Source organism: Hipposideros armiger, unplaced genomic scaffold (genome assembly GCF_001890085.2).
Source record: "Hipposideros armiger isolate ML-2016 unplaced genomic scaffold, ASM189008v1 scaffold_269, whole genome shotgun sequence".
Lineage (NCBI taxonomy): Eukaryota > Metazoa > Chordata > Mammalia > Chiroptera > Hipposideridae > Hipposideros > Hipposideros armiger.
The window spans coordinates 1,771,779-1,788,793 of NW_017731619.1; the positions used below are offsets into that span (position 1 = coordinate 1,771,779).

Below are 17,015 nucleotides of genomic sequence, written 5' to 3' on the forward strand. Positions count from 1 at the left end.
CTGTGTGAAGAAATATGAATGAACTGTACATTAATATCTAAAAGCAAAGTAGTTCACTGTCAAAACTTTAAATATCTCAAGAGCACACAAATTCCAAACGCACTAAGACCCTGGTGCTACTTCATCTTGGGAATGCTGAGCGATTAGCTTGTCTGTGGCTTAGGATCTGCTTCCATGCTTATTTCCTGAGCTGCTTCTACTTCAGAGAGCTTTTAATCATTTTCCAGTGTTTGCTGAAGTTCGTGGATGGTACTAAGAAAAACGTGAAACTGTTTCTGTCTCAATTCTAGCTTATCCTCAACACTTTCTTTAATATGTGAAAGGTGCTCTAATTCTTTTCCCAGAGCCTCCAGTTCCTTTAGTGTCTCATGCCTGTCTGGACAATGCTGGATCACTTTTGCCAAAGCATCATATTCTTGGCGATTTTTTTGTATTCGTTTTGCTTGAAGAATTTGCTTTTTGCACTCAGCAATTTTTTCATGTGCTCCAGCAATGCTACATTCTATTTCTTTGTATATCTTTTCATAATTTTCCATTTCTCTGAGGTTCATATCATATACCAGCAGTGTTTTGCCCATTGAAAATTCACATTGGGACAGTGTACTCAGCATATGTTGGTACTGGCTGTATCCCTCTTCCTGGGATCCAGAGTTGCTCCATTTAATGAAACTTTTCACTAGCAGATTAATTCTCCGATCATCTCCAGCACCATCTCCATCAATTAGGAGACTCTTCAGTATAACTTCATCGTCAGTCACGGATCCCATGGCGTGCACGGCGGCGGTGGCAGTGGCGGCGCAAGCTGAGCTGTGTCTATGAGTTTTGTTTCTTCATTTGTTTTTCTTGTTCTTTTTTTTTTCAGTTTTATATACCACATATCCGTGAAATCATATGGTTCTTGACTTTTTCTGCCTGACTTATTCGCTTAGCATTGTAATCTAAAGATCCATCCATTTTGTTGCAAATGACACTGTTTCATCTTTTCTTATGGCAGAATAGTATTCCATCGTGTATATATACTACAACTTCTTTATCCAATCATTTATTGAAGGACACTTTCGTTGTTTCCATGTCTTGGCCACCACAAATAAATCTGCAATAAACAACAGAGTACACATATCTTAACGGATAAATGTTTTCAGATTTTTTGGGTAGATACCCAAGAAAGGAATTGCTGGGTCATATGGTAATTCAATTTTAGTTTTTTGAGGAATCTCCACACTGCCTTTTATAGTGGCTGCACCAATCTGCATTCCCACGAAAAGTGTATGAGGGATCTTTTTTCTCCACAGCCTCTCCAATACTTGCTATTATTTGTGTTGTTGATGAGAGTCATTCTAACACATGTGAGGTGATGTCTTATTGTGGTTTTTATTTACATTTCTCTGATGATTAGTGATGTTGAGCATTTCTTCATATGTCTATTGGCCATCTGTATGTCGTCTTTGGAGAAATGTCTATTCAGGTCCTCTGCCCATTTTTAAATTGGATTGTTTGTTTTTTTGTTGTTGAGTTTTATGAGTTCCTTATATATTTTGGATAGTAGCCCCTCATTGGAGGCATTGTTTGCAAAACCTTCTCCCATTCGGTTGGTGGCCTCTTTATTTTGTAGATGGTTTCTTTTGCTTTCTTTTTAGTTTGAGATAGTCCCATTCGTTTTTGTAGCTTTTACTTCCCTTGCCTGTGAGGTCAAATTCATCAAATCCTCTTTGAACCCATGGTTCATAAGTTTAGTACCTATGTTTTTTTCTATGCAGTTTATTGTTTCAGGTCTTATGTTTAGGTCTCTGATCCATTTTGATTTAATTTTGGTACATGGTGACAGATAGCAGTCTAGTTTCATTCTTTTGCACGTGGCTTTCCAATTCTCCCAGCACCATTTATTGAAGAGCCTGTCTTTTCTCCATTGTATGTTTTTGGCTTCTTTGTCAAAAATTATCTGTCCATATTTATGTGGGTTTATTTCTGGATTCTCAATTCTATTCCATTGGTCTGTGTGTCTGTTTTTCTGCCAATATCATACTGTTTTGATTATTATTGCCCTGTAGTACATGCTGAAGTCAGGGTGTGTAATACCTCCAACCTTGTTCTTTCTTCTAACGATTGCTTTGACTATTCAGGGTCTTTTGTTGTTCCATACAAATCTGATGATTTTTTTTCTTTTTCTTTAAAACATGCCATTGGGATTTTGATGGGGGTTGCATTAAATCTGTATATTGGTTTGAGTAATATGGCCATTTTACTTATGTTGATTCTTCGAATCCATGAACACAGAATGTCTTTCCATTTCTTTGTGTCTTCTTCAATTTCTTTTAAAAATATCTTATAGTTTTCAGTGTATAGGTCTTTCACAACTTTGATTAAGTTTATTCATAAGTATTGTATTCTTTTTCTTGCAATTACAAAAGGATTTTTTTTAATTTCTTTTTCTGAGGTTTCATTGTTAGTATATAGGAATGCAATGGACTTTTGTACATTGATTTTGTAGCCGGTAAGTTTACTGTATTCTTTTATTGTTTCTAATAGATTTGTCGTGGAGTCTTTAGGGTTTTCTATATATAGCATCATGTCATCTGCAAAATGTGACAATTTAATGTCTTCATTTGAATGTCTTTTATTCCTTTCCCTTGCCAGATTGCTCTGGCTAGGACTTCCAATACTATTTTGAAAAGCAGAGGTGATAGGGCACAGCCCTGTTGCATTCCTGAACACAGAGCAAAAGGCTTCAGTTTTCACCATTAATTACGATATTAGCTGAGGGTTTGTCATATATGGCCTTTATTATGTTAAGGTGTTTTTCATTTTGTTAAGTATTTCAATCATAAATGGATGTTTTATCTTGTCATAATGCTTTTTCTGCATCTATTAATATAAGCATATGATTTTTGTCCTTTATTTTGTTTATGTGGTGTATTGCATTGATCAATTTGTGTATGTTGAACCATCCTTGTGCTCCTGGGATGAACCCCACTTGATCGTGATGTATAATTTTTTAGTGCATTGTTGCAGTCGATTTGTTAGAATTTTGTTTAAGATTTTTGCATCTGCATTCATCAGAGATATTGCTATGTAATTTTCTTTTTTGTGTGTTATCCTTACCAGGTTTTGGTATCAGGGTAATGTTGGCATCATAAAATGAGGTAGAGAGTATTGTCTCTTGTTCAATTTTTTGGAAGAGTTTGAGTAGGACAGATATTAGATCCTCTTTGAATGTTTGGTAGAATTCACTAGTGAAGCCATCTGGTCCTGGACTTTTGCTTTGGGGAAAGTTTCAGATGACTGATTCAATTTCCTTGCTGTTAATCGGCCTATTTAGATTTTCCTATTCTTCGTGATTCAGCCTAGGAAGGCTATCTGTTTCTAAGAACTTGTCCATTTCTTCTAGGTTATTGAATTTGGTGGCATATAGCCCTTCATAGTATTCTTGGATGGTCCTTTGTATTTCCATGGCATCCATGGTAACTTCACCTCATTCATTTCTGATTTTATTTATTTGTGTCTTTTCTCTTTTTATCTTAGTGAGTCTATCCAAGGGTTTGTCAATTTTATTAATCTTTTCAAAGAACTAGCTCTTTTTTGCATTAATTTTTTCTATTGTCTTTGTGTTCTCCATTTCATTTAGTTCTGCTCTGATTTTTATTATTTCCTTCCTTCTGCTGACTTTGGGTTTCATTTATTCTTCTTTTTCTAGTTCTTCAAGGTGTAACATGAGGATATTTATCTGGGATTTTTCTTGTTTCTTGAAATAGGCCTGTAATGATATAAATTTCCCTCTTAAAACTGCTTTCACTGCATCCCAAAAGTTTTGATAGGATGTATTTTCATTCTCATTTGTTTCTATGTATCTTTTGATCTCTCCTCTTATTTCTTCTTTGACCCAGTCGTTCTTTAAAAGTATGTTGTTTAATCTCCACATGTTTGTGGTTTTTCCTGCTTTCTTTTTGAAGATGATATCCAGTTCCAAAGCCTTGTGTTCAGAGAATATGCTTGGTATGATTTCAATCTTCTTAAATTTGCTGAGGCTAGTTTTATGTCCCAATATGTGGTCTATCTTTGGGAATGTTCCATGTACACTAGAAAACAATGTATAGTCTGATATTCTAGCATGAAGTTCTCTGTAAATGTCAATTATGTCCATTTCATCTAATGTGTCATTTAAGGCTGATATTTGTTTATTTATTTTCTGTTTGATGATCTCTCCATAGCTGTCAATGATGTATTTAGGTCCCCTACTATAGTCATGTTTTGGTCAATTTCTCCCTGGAGTTCTGTTAGTAGCTGCTTTGTATATTTCGGGGCTCTTTGATTGGGGGCATAAATATTGATGATTGTTTTGTCTTCTTGTTTTATAGTCCCCTTTATCATTATGAAATGTCCATCTTTGTCTCTTGTTATCTTTTTTATCCTAAAGTCTGTTTCATCTGATATCAGTAAGGCCACACCTGCTTTTCTCTGAATACTATTTGCTTGGAGTGTCAATTTCCAGCCTTTCACTTTGAGTCTATATTTGTCATTGTAGCTGAGATGTGTCTCTTGGAGGCAGCATATGGTTAGGTATATTTGTTTTATCCAAAATGCTACTCTGTGCCTTTTTTTTTTTTGGTGAGTTCAGTCCATTTACATTTAGGGTGACTATTGATATATGAGGATTTCCTATCATTCTATCTTTGGCTTTCCAGTAGGACTGTGTCTCCATTGTGTCTTTGCCTTTTTGTTGCTGTCTATTATTTCAGTGTGGTGATATTCTATGGTTTTTCCCTCTGTTTCTTCTTTTTTATGTTATATATTTCAGTTCTGGGGGGTTTGTGTGTGTGTGGTTACCATTAAGTTTATGTAAAAGAAAGTTCCATATTTACAGTATTCCATTTTCTTCAGCATGCTTCCTTTCTCCATTCCCTTGTGTTGGTTCAGACCTTTACTCTCTCCCTTTTCATGTTTTTCTTGTCACAAATTATCCCTATTTATGCTGTGAGTTGATTTCTGTGCTGCAGTAGCAAGTTGTCTTTTTCCTCTTCTTTTAAAAAATTTTTTTCTTTACCCTCTCTGTTATGTTTAAATATATAGTGTCTTATTTGGTATAGGGGTTGCCATTTCCTGCTTCTGTCTGTCTGTTCGTAATAGTACTCATGGTTTTGTATTCATTTGCTTCTTTGTTTCAGGTAAAATAGCCTCCTTCAGTATTTCTTGTAATGCAGGTCATGTGTTAGAAAATTCCCTCAGCTTCTGTATGTCTGGAATGGTCTTTATTCCTCTTTCATATCTTAAGAATATCTTTTCTGGTTATATTATTCTTGGCTTATAATTTCTCTCTTTCAATAATTTGAATATTTGATTCCACTCCCTCCTGGCTTGTAGAGTTTCTGCTGATAAATCTGGTGATAAACTAATGGGCTTTCCTTTGTAGATTTCCGTCTTCTTTTCCCTGGCTGCCTTGAGGATTCTTTCTTTGTAATTAATTTTTGACAGTTTCAATACAATGTGCCTTGGAGAAGGCCTGTTGGAATTGAGGTAATTAAGTGTACTATTTAATTAGAACTTGGATTCGAGGACCCAGCTCTTTCCACAAGTTTGGGACATTCTTGTCAACTATTTCTTTGAATATACTCTCTGTTCCCTTCTCCCTTTCTTTTCCTTCTGGTATGCCCATTATTCTTATATTGCTCTTTCTGATGGAGTCAGAAAGTTCTTGTAGAGTTCTTTCATTTCTTTTAACTCTCAAGTCTCTCTTCTCTTCAATCTGTGTCATTTCCAGATTTCTATCTTCAATGTCACTGATTCTTTTCTCCATCTGGTCAGCTCTATTACCTAAGCTGGCTATTTCATTCTAAGCTGGCATTTCTTTTATTGAGTTCTTACTCTTCAGAAATTCTATTTTGTTCTTTTTAAAGTTTTCAATCTCTTTGGTAAAATGTTCATTTTGTTCTTTGATTGTGTTTCTGAGTTCATTACACTGCCCATCTGTGTTTTCTTGCATCTCATTGAGTTTCTTCAGAACTGCAACCTTGAATTCTCTTTTATTTCAGTCACATATTTCCGTATCTCTAAGTTCATTTTCTGAAGACTTTTCATTTTTGTTCTGAGCTGCCTTGTTCTTTTGGTTATTCATGTCAATTAATGAATTGTTATTTCTCTTCCTAAGCATCTATAGGAGTGGGTTCTGCAACAGATCGGTAGGAAGAGGTCTTTCTTTTGCTTTCCAGTAGGTGTTGGTAGAATGCTTTATTTTCTCTCCTACTGGAGCCTTTTGTTCTCTCTCACATTGTAGTGTTATATTTTCCCGGCACTGTTCTGGCTTCTCATACAATGAAGGGATTCTCTGGAAGGTGGGTTTCTCCTCTGTGAACAGGTCGCCTGGATCTCAGGGCGCCACCTCCTTTGGGGGATGTGGAGAGCTTCTGAATTTCTGAAACTCTTCCTGTACCAGATTTAGGGCCTGTGTGTTTCAGCGGCTGCTTACCCCTTCAGGGATCCACCCAGATAGGTGGGAGCAGGGGCAGGGTGGGTTGTGAGAGGTGGCTTTTAGCACTGGCAGCAACCACCAGCACAGCCAGTCCTGCACCCAAGGGTTTCTCCCCTTCACCGGAACCTATTGGGCTGAGAGTCGTTGGCTCTGGCTGCAGTTTTCAGAACTGCAAATATTCTGTTCTTTTGATCTGACACTTCTGTTCTGCTTCTAGCACTGGGTAAGTGGGGGTCGGTTGGACCCTGGAAGGGTGGGGAGGGGGAGGCTAGGCTCCATGCCTATACTTTCCATTCTCTGCCTGGCAGTGAGGGCATAAACCACATTTTCACCCTTCTTCCCTCAGTCTTTGTTCCAAGGTCTCTGCTGTGAGCTTTGGGTTCAGTCATGTTATATGCTGATCCCCCCTCAGGCAGGACTCTGGGCCATTAGGGGAGCACTAACAGTTCGAATTCTTCCCTTTCCCACAACTGTGGTAGCTCTGGAATGCAGGAAGCTCGGAGCTCCGAGCTCCAGTCTGTGTCCTGAGCCCAAGCTGCCCACGTCTCTGTTCTTCCCCTTTCCCTCCTCCCCCACTAGCCCAATTTGCCCACCTTTAGATGATTTCAGTTGTGCATCTCTTAGCCTTGCCTGTCTGCTGCACAGGGAGACCTTTGTGGAATTCTAGCTGTTCAATTTGTTGTAAATTCCAGGGGAGATTTCAAGCAGCTCACCTCATGCCACCATTTCTATGAAGTCATCCTCAGATAACCTAAAGCCTGTATTTTTTGTTTTTAAAAAAAGAAAGAAAATTGACCCCCCAATAAGATAGCCAAATTCTCAACAATGTAGCATTGTGCATTTTTACTTTATTTGGTAAATGAATTCAAATTGAGGGTGTCTAAGTAATAATGGGTTCCCTTAGAGCATTTCAGGTATTCAAATATTTTGAAATAGATTAACCCAAATCCCCAGTTACTCTTTGGGCATCTTGTCCCAGGTATCTGTGGAGTTGAGAGCACAGTGGAAAGAATGACTCTATGTGCTGTTCTGTAATCTACTGCTGTATAACAAACCACTCACAACTTAGTGGTGTGAAGCAATATTTATTTGATTCTCCTCAGGCATTCTGTGTCAGGAATTTGGATAGGGCAAAGGGAAGGTGGCTGTGTCTGGCCCTCCATGTCTGAGGCCTTAGCTGGGAAGACTTGAATGCGTACAATCCTCTGGAGGCATCTTCACTCCCACATGTGATGACTGGGCTAGGATGACCCCAAGAATGAGATGGTCTTTCCATGTGGTCCGGGCTTCCTCACAGGAGGTCCAGATTTCCTACATGTGGCTCAAGACTCAGGTGTTCCAGTGTACAAGTTGGAAGATGCATGGCCCGTCATGACCTCACCTAAGAAGTCCTATGGCATCACTACTACCACCACATTCCATAGATTACAAGTGAGTCATAAACCCACCTAGATTCCATGGGAGAAGACATAGACCCTGCCTCTCCATGGGAGAGTTTTAAAAAGCTGTGGCCATGTTTTAAAACCATCACACCAGCCCTTATAAAATTTATAGTATAGTAAAGAGACCTTAGTAAGTAATCTTAAAAAGGAATATGAACTTTGATGATCATAAAGAGTGCTATGTGGGAAAAGAACACATGTGGAATTTTCCTTTGGTGGTTTGTCAGGGTTCAACATTCACTCCAATCAGATGTGTAAGAATAATGTCACTTCTTTATTTTTAAGAATTGATTTCATCTGACTTAGGAGCCCTACCTCCATACAAGTGGAGAGAGATAAGGTTGTTAACTTATTGCATTCAGACTTCCCAAGATGCCAACCTGGGGCAGGGACAGCTGACTTTGTTGGGCAGGTCTCCCTCAACTCTTATCCACCCTTATGTGGTATGGCTGAGGGGCAGTGGGCCTGGTCCTCAAGTGTGGGCCAACTGGTTTGGCTGAGGTGTGGCTTTGGGATCCATTTCTGTAAGCCTTGCTGGTGTCCTCTGCTGGTTTCTGTACCTGGAGAACACAAGGTCTTCCCCTGGCTCTCCGAGGTTAAGGTGGTCTCTCCGACTCATGCCACCCTGACTTGTGCTGGCACTACAGAACCCTTTTGCTCCTAATGGCCTTTGACATGGTGACTTTCCCTGTAGTTTTCAGTTACTGGCATTTTTCCTTTGCCGTGGTGTGAATTCCCCAGCCACATTCTCAGTTACATTATTGTGACAGTTTTAAAACATAGCTGCAAACTCTTTGACTCTCATTCCATTGAGAAGTGGTGTTTCTATCCTTCTCCCTTGAATCTGGGCAGGTTTGTGACTACCTTGATCACTAGATGATGGCTGAAGTGTGGTTATGTGGCTCCTAAAGCTAGGTTATAAAAGACCATAAAAGCTTCTGCTTAGTTTCACTGGAATACTCACTGTTAAAGCCATGAGATGCCATGTTAGAAGTCAACTGCTCCAAGGCAGCCATATTGTGAGAAAGCCTATGCCACATGGAGAGCTCACATGTAGACACTCCAGGCAACAGTTTCCATCCTTCAGCATCCCAGCTCAGACACCACATATGAGACTGGAAATGCACTGAGATGGTTCCAGGCACCCAAAGAGGTCTCCTAGCTGAAACCTCAGAAATCATGGAATAGAGACAAGTATCCCCACAAGACCTTTCTGAATTCCTGACGCTCAGAATCCTTGGTAATAATAAAATAGTTGTTATTTTGTACCATTGAGTTTTGGGCTGCTTTTTAGGGCAGTAACAGGTAACTGGAATAACTGACACCCTCCTCCCCCACTCCCCTTTATGGGTGTGTGAGGAATTGTGGCTCCTTCTGTGTCACACAGAAATCACCAGGGCATTGGGAATACTAACTCTGAGTCAGCTGTGTGGCCACCTCTGCTTTCTACTGCTGCACCATTCGTTACTGCCCTCATGTAGCCACCAAACCACCCTGTAAAGTGGTCTTCATTAAGCACTCAGAGCAAGGAATGGGAATAAATCTCCTGCCTTTGACTTTAGTCCTTCAAAATATCCAATATATCCTTTGCAGGATTTTGGTTGAGACATGGGAAACCAGAATATGTGCACATCTGATGACCTGCTTCTCCACCTTGTCTCCAAGCTGATAAGTACTCATCCCTTTATCTTCTTTCTATGTGGCACAGACTTCCCTTATACCATATCTTGAGATTCTCTCTAACCATGATTCATCATAAAATCTCATGATGTTGCCCATGAAGTTGGGCTCTTGGTGTGCTAATGAGCTAAAGAAATTAAGAAAATACTTTTGTCTCTCCCCAAAGCCTGGCTTTCAATATTAGAGATGGGAACTAAAAAATACTCTTGTAAATATCAAAAGTTGAGCATCAAGTCTTTGTCTTGGCAGTCTTGTAATGATTTCAATCTTCGCTGACACAAATGGACCTTTGCAGAATTAGGAGCAAGTCACTAAAAGCAAAGCCTCTGACATAGTCACAAATATTATCCCTATTATTCAAGAAGTTATGTTTTCAACATAAATAAATATATAGACTGATAACTATCCCCTTAGTAATAATGGTAATGCCTTACATTGTGAATTGTACAATTTGAAATATGGTTTCTCCTACAATGACTCATTAATTTTTAAAAAGATTATTAAAATATAGCTAACATAAAATATTATATTAGTTTAAGGGTACAGCATAGTTACTCAAAAGTACCCACTTGGCACTATATATAGTAATTACCATATTATTGATTATATTCCCTATGCTAAAGAACTGATCACTATGATAAGCCCAACAACCATATGACACTGTACCATGCTATCACAATATTATTGACTATATTTCCTCTGATGTATATTACACCCCCAAGATTAGTTTTATACCTGGAACTTTGAACCTCTTATTCTTCTTTGTCTTTCCACCCTTTTTAAAAATTTCTCAATTAGAATTGACATTCAATATTATTTTATATTAGTTTCAGGCATACAGCATAGTGTTTAGACATTTATATAATTTAAGAAGTGATCCCCGTCACTAGCATTCACCTGGCACTATACATAGCTATTACCATATTATTGATCATATTCCCTACACTTACTTTACATCCCCATAACTGTTTTGTAACTACCAACTTGTATTACTTAATCCCTTCCTTTTTCCACCCTGCCACCAACCCTACTCCCATCTATCATCCTAATAGACCCAGTACCCATCTGACACCATAAAGAGGTATTGCAATATTATTAACTATATTCCTAATGCTATACCTTACATCCCTATGACTACTGTGTAACAACCAATTTGTACTTCTTAACCCCTTCCCCTTTTTCATTCACCCCCACCCCCTTCCCATCTGGCAACAATTAAAATGTTCTCAGTATCTTTGAGTTTGTTTCTGTACCACTTGTTTGTTTATGTTGTCTTTAAATTCCACTTATAAGTGAAATCATATATTTCTCTTTCACTGTCTGATTAGTAAATCAGACACTCTCTCAGTACAGTGCTACACTCAGCACAGTGCCTCCTAGGTCCATCCATGTTGTTACAGATCACAAGTTTCCTTTTGTTTTACAACTGAGTAATATTCCATTGTATATATGTACCACCTCTTCTTTATCCACTCATTCCTTCAGGGACACCCAGGTTGGCCTCATATTTTGGCTATTGTAAATGATACTGCAATGAACATATGGATGAGCACATCTCATTGCAGTAGCATTTTGGGTTTCTTTAGATGAATACCCAGAAGTGGGATTACTAGGTCCTTCTTTGTCTCTTGTTATAGTCTTTGTTTTAATATCTATTTTGTCTAGAGGAGAGCAAAAATGGTGGCAGTGAGGAGGGCTCCCTGAGTTCTCCCCTGGAAATTGCCGCAATTTGAACAGCTGGAGCTCGGCAAACAAACCTCTACCGAGCACGCTGAGCAGCGAAGGGACTCCCACGCCGAGTACTTAAAGGTGGGTAGACCAGGCGAGTGGGGGAAGAGGGAGGTGAAATGCGTGGAGGTACAGCCCACACCTGTGATGTTTGAGACTCGGGGTCTCAGAGAGCAGATCGGAGAGAGTTCCTGCAGCTCACTCCCTGCAGCTCCGGCCCATGCTAAGACAGAATCCTTGGGCAGTGCGAGTAGGGGAACAGAGAGAGGAGAGGGCGAGCAGAGCCACGGTCCAGCCGAGCCCCTGGCTGTGGAGCTGTAGGATTCCAGGACACACACAGTGGAGGTGTTTGCAGCATCAGGGAAAGCTCAGCCTCTGGGACAACCGTCCCACCAGGAGTGAGACAGGAGCCCCAGGGCGTGGGAACTCTGGGGTAGTAACCTCTAATGGGTGGAGCAGGAGAAGAGGGAAGCCAGAAACGCAGCCCGCACCCTGCAGCTGTGGAGACACAAGCTGCAGCGCCAGGGTGGGCTCCTGGAGTGCAGCAGGTGTTCGGCTGGAGCATGTGAGCTCAAAACGGTGGGGGAGCTTTTTTCTTTCTTTCTTTCTTTTTTTTCGCTCTTTTTTCTTGGACAAAAAAAATGCATAGATAAAAGCCCACCCCCATCCTCCCTCAGAAACCTTGGGCTCCCACCCTGCCAGAGCCTTAGGCTGACACCTGAAGGGAAGAGTACGGTCAAATTACAGAGGTGCTCCTACTACCAGGGGGTTGAGAAACTCCGCATGAAAAGAGGTTGCAGGAGTGTGTGCCTAAACACACTGCCCCTGGCCCCACCTCTCTTGTGAGGCTCCAGAGGCCAAGCAACTTCAGCTGCTGAGTCATTCAGGCCTCCGAGGCAGGTGGCTTCTAGAAGCTCTGAAATCTCCACCTGCGCAACAGCGCCCAGGGGAAAGAGTGTCCAAAGACGCACATCCAGCCCTTTGGCTGCTCAGAACTCAGAGTGCCACTGGGCAGGCAGAAGCAGAAACAGCATTGACTTTGTGAAAAAACTACCAATCACACCTCATAACCCCACTCATCTAAAATATACCTGCATTACTAGGCTCACTCTAGATGCCAGACGACTGACTCTGCCCCCACAAGACGCAGAGGAGATTGTGTATAGCAGAAGAAAACCTGGGGAGAGCTTGGCAGACTTCAGCCAAGATTGGCACTGGTTGTTTCTTGTTTTTTCTCCTCCTTTTTAGTTTTTGTTTGTTTGTTTATTTGTTTGTATGTTTTTGGTTTTGGTTTTTTTAGTGTGTTATAGTGTTATATAGTGTGTTATATAACTATATAACTATATAGTTATATAGTGTATTATAGTGTTGTTGTTAATTGGGTTCTTTTGGATGTTCTTGGAGGGTTTTCATTGGTTGCTTGTGTTGGTTATTTGTGTTTTTTTTCTATTTCATTATTATTTTTTGTTTTTAATATAGGCATATAGAAAGGTGCATATACATGGATATATATGTCCATATATATGGGGTATATATATATTTTTTTCTTCTTTTTACTCTCTTTCCTTCTTTCTTTTCTACCCTCTCTCCCTTCTTTTCTGCTTTCTTGTCACTGCTTTACTATTCCTCCTTCTTTCCATTTGTTCAGCAATTTTTTTGGGGGGGGATGTTGCTATTTTGTTTCTCATGTTTATTCTATTTTTTATTTTATTATATTTTATTTTATATTGTTTTGCTATTTGTTCCTTGTTTTTCTTTGTTGTTGTTGTTTTGTAACTGTTAGTTTGTTTTTCTCCTTTTGTATGCTTGATATTTCTGTACATGTTGAGTGTAGGTTCATGGTTGTTTTGCACATCTGAGAGTATCTGGTTACCTTTGGTGGCTGTTGTGGTTGTGCTTGTTGATCTGTTTTGCTCTAAAACCTATTGTGCAGTGGGGCCCAGCCAAAGAAGCACAAGAATCGTCACACCCAGAGACCAACTTTAGATAAAACCAGAGCATTACAGGGTCTGACCTCCAAGAGTCACACCCAAAGGGAAATCACTACAGGCACAAGAGCCCAGAGGGGTCAAGCCTCATCAGAGGGGTCAACCCTCACACAGCAGCTCATAAACTACCTATTACATCAAAGCAAACACAAAGAGGAAGCCAGAATAGGGAAACAAAGAAATACAGCCCAAATAAAAAAAACAGAACAAACCTCCTGAATCAGTGGAACTAGAGGAAATAGAGGTAAACAATCTATCAGAGACAGAGTTCAGAACACTGATTATTAGAATGTTCAAGGAAATTAATGAGAATATAAAGAAGGATAGGGAAATCATGAAAAACAACCAGCTAGAATTAAAGAACACAATTACTGAAATAAATAACAAACTCGATGGAATTACTAGCAGATTGGATGAAGCACAAGATCAAATCAGTGACTTAGAAGACAAGATAGTAGAGAACTTACAAGCAGAAAAACAAAAAGAAAAAATACTGAAAAACATTGAAAATAGTTTCAGAGCGCTGGGCGACAACATCAAATTCAACAACATGTACATCATAGGAATAACAAAAGGAGAAGAGAGGGAGCAAGGGATAGAGAACATATTTGAAGTAATAATGTCTGAAAACTTGTCTAACCTGGCAAAAGGAATTGACATACAAGCACAGGAGGTGCAGAGATTTCCAAACAAGATGATCCCAAACAGCCCCACACCAGGACACATTGTAGTGAAAATAGCAAGGGTTAAAGACAAATAAAGACTCCTAAAAGCAGCAAGGGACAGGCAGAAAGTTACTTACAAGGGCACCCACATAAGATTATCAGCCGACTTTTCTACAGAAACTCTGCAGGCCAGAAGGGAGTGGCAGGAGATCTTCAAAGTGTGAAAAACAAAGGCCTACAATCTAGATTGCTTTATCCAGCAAGGCTATCATTTAAAATTGAAGGAGAGATAAAGAGCTTCCAATAAAAGAATAAGCTGAGGGAGTTCATTACCACCAAGCCAACACTGCAGGAAATGTTAAAAGGGCTTTTTTAAGCAGAGGAAAGAGAAAAACAACCTAACTAATAAAGACCAGGAACACAAATGACAAAGTGGCAATAACTACGCACCTATCAATAATCACATTAAATGTAAATGGATTAAATGCTTCAATCAAAAGACATAGGGTGTCTGAGTGGATAAGAAAGCAAGAACCTTGCATATGCTGTATACAAGAGACTCACTTCAGATCAAAAGACACATACAGGCTGGAAGTAAAGGGATGTAGTAAAATACTTCATGCAAATGGAACTGAGAAAAAAGTGGGAGTAGTGATACTTATCAGATAAAATAGACTTTAAATTGAAGAACATAATAAAGGACAAAGAAGAGCACTTCATCATAATAAAGGGATTGATCCAAGAAGGACATACCCTAGTAAACATCTATGCACCTAACATAGGAGCCCCCAAATATATAAAAAAGATATTGACAGACATAAAGACAGAGATCAACAGTAACACTATCATAGTGGGGCACTTCAACACCCCGCTGTCACCAATGGATAGATCCTCCAGACAGAAAATCAACACAGAAACAGTGGCCTTAAATGACACTTTAGACCAGCTGCATTTAATCGATATTTTTAGAGCATTTCACCCCAAAGCAACAGAATATACATTCTTCTCAAATGCACATGAAACATTTTCCAAGATAGACCACATGTTAGGCCACAAAACAAGTCTCAATAAATTTAAGAAGATTGAAATCATATCAAGCATCTTCTCTGACCACAATGCTATGAAACTAGAAATCAATTATAAGAAGAAAGCCAGAAAGCACACAAATACATGGAGGCTGAACAACATGCTACTAAATAGCAAGTGGGTCAAAAATGAGATCAAGGAGGAAATCAAAAGTACCTCGAGACAAACGAAAATGAAAACACCACAACCCAAAATCTCTGGGATGCAACGAAGGCAGTCCTAAGAGGGAAGTTCATATCAGTGCAGGCCTACCTAAAGAAGCAAGAAAAATTTCAAATCAATAGTTTATACTTACACCTCAAGGAACTGGAAAAAGAACAGCAAAATAAGCCCAAAGAAAGTACAAGGAAGGAGATAATAAAGACCAGAGCAGAAATAAATGAAATAGAGATGAGAAAAACAATATTAAAGATCAATGAAACTAAGAGCTGGTTTTTTTGAGAAGATAAACAAAATTGATAAACCTCTAGTCAGACTCATCAAAAAAAAAGAGAGAAAGGACTCTAATTAGTAAAATCAGGAATGAAAAAGGCAAAGTTACAACAGAATCCATAGAAATACTAAAAATCTTAAGAAATTACTATGAGCAATTATATGCCAACAAATTTGACAATTTGGAAGAAATGGATTATTTCCTAGAAGCATACAACCTTCCAAACCTAACTTAAGAAGAAACAGAAAACCTGAATAGACTGATTACCATCAAGGAAATTGAATCAGTAATCAACGAGCTCCCAAACAAACAAAATCCCTGAACCAGATGGCTTCACAAGTAAATTTTCCCAAACATTCAAAAAATAATTATCACCTATTCTTCTCAAATTATTCCAAAAAATCCAGAAGGAGGGAAGGCTCCCAAACTCTTTCTATGAAGCCACGATCACCCTGATTCCAAAAACAGACACAGACAGTACAGAAAAGGAAAACTACAGGCCGATATATCTGATGAACATAGATGCAAAACTCCTCAACAAAATCTTAGCAAATAGAATTCAGCAATATATTAAGATCATACATCATGACCAAGTGGGTTTCATCCCTAATACATAAGGTTGGTTCAACATCCGCAAATCAATTAATGCGATACACCACATCAACAAAAATAAAAATAAAAATCCTATGATCATATCAATATATGCAGAAAAAGCATTTGACAAAATATAGCAGCCATTTATGGGCCCAGCACGCTTCCACTGCGCTACTCTGCTGGCAGCCATTTATGATAAAAACTCTTAGCAAAGTGGGACTAGGAGGATCATATCTCAAAATAATAAAGGCCATATATATGGTAAAACCACAGCTAACATCATACGCAATGGGGAAAATCTAAAACCATTCCCTTTAAGATCAGGAACAAGACAAGGCTGTCCACTTTCTCCACTTTTATTCAACATAGTTCTGGAAGTTCTAGCCACAGCAATCAGACAAGAAAAAGAAATAAAAGGCAAATTGGTAAGGAGGAAGTAAACTTGTCACTATATGCAGATGACATGATATTATATGTAGAAAACCCCAAAAACTCAATCAAAAAACTATTGGAACTGATAGACGAATTCAGTAAGGTAACAGAATACAAAATCAATACTCAGAAATCAGTTGCATTTGTATATACCAATAATAAACTATTGGAAGGAGAAATTAAGAAAACAGTTCTGTTTACAATTGCTTCAAGAACTATAAAATACTTTGGAATAAATTTAACCAAAGAAGTAAAAGACCTGTACTCTGAAAATTATAAGACACTGAAGAAATAAATAAAAGAAGATACAAATAAATGGAAACACCTACCATGCTCATGGATAGGAAGAATTAATATAGTTACAATGTCCATACTGCCTAAAGCAATATATAGATTAAATGCAATTCATATCAAACTACCAAGGGCATTTTTCACAGAAATAGAAAATATAATCCTAAAATTTATATGGAACCAAAAGACCCCAAATAGCCATGGCAATCCTGAGAA

General features: G+C 38.8%; 1 pseudogene across 1 annotated transcript; it reads right to left on the reverse strand.

Annotated features, from left to right (window-relative positions):
• LOC109390450 (THO complex subunit 7 homolog pseudogene) lies at nt 1-782 on the reverse strand (annotated as a pseudogene). The gene has a single exon (XR_002125574.1). The product of XR_002125574.1 is annotated as a THO complex subunit 7 homolog pseudogene (transcript).
• Nucleotides 783-17,015: the final 16,233 nt, after the last annotated feature.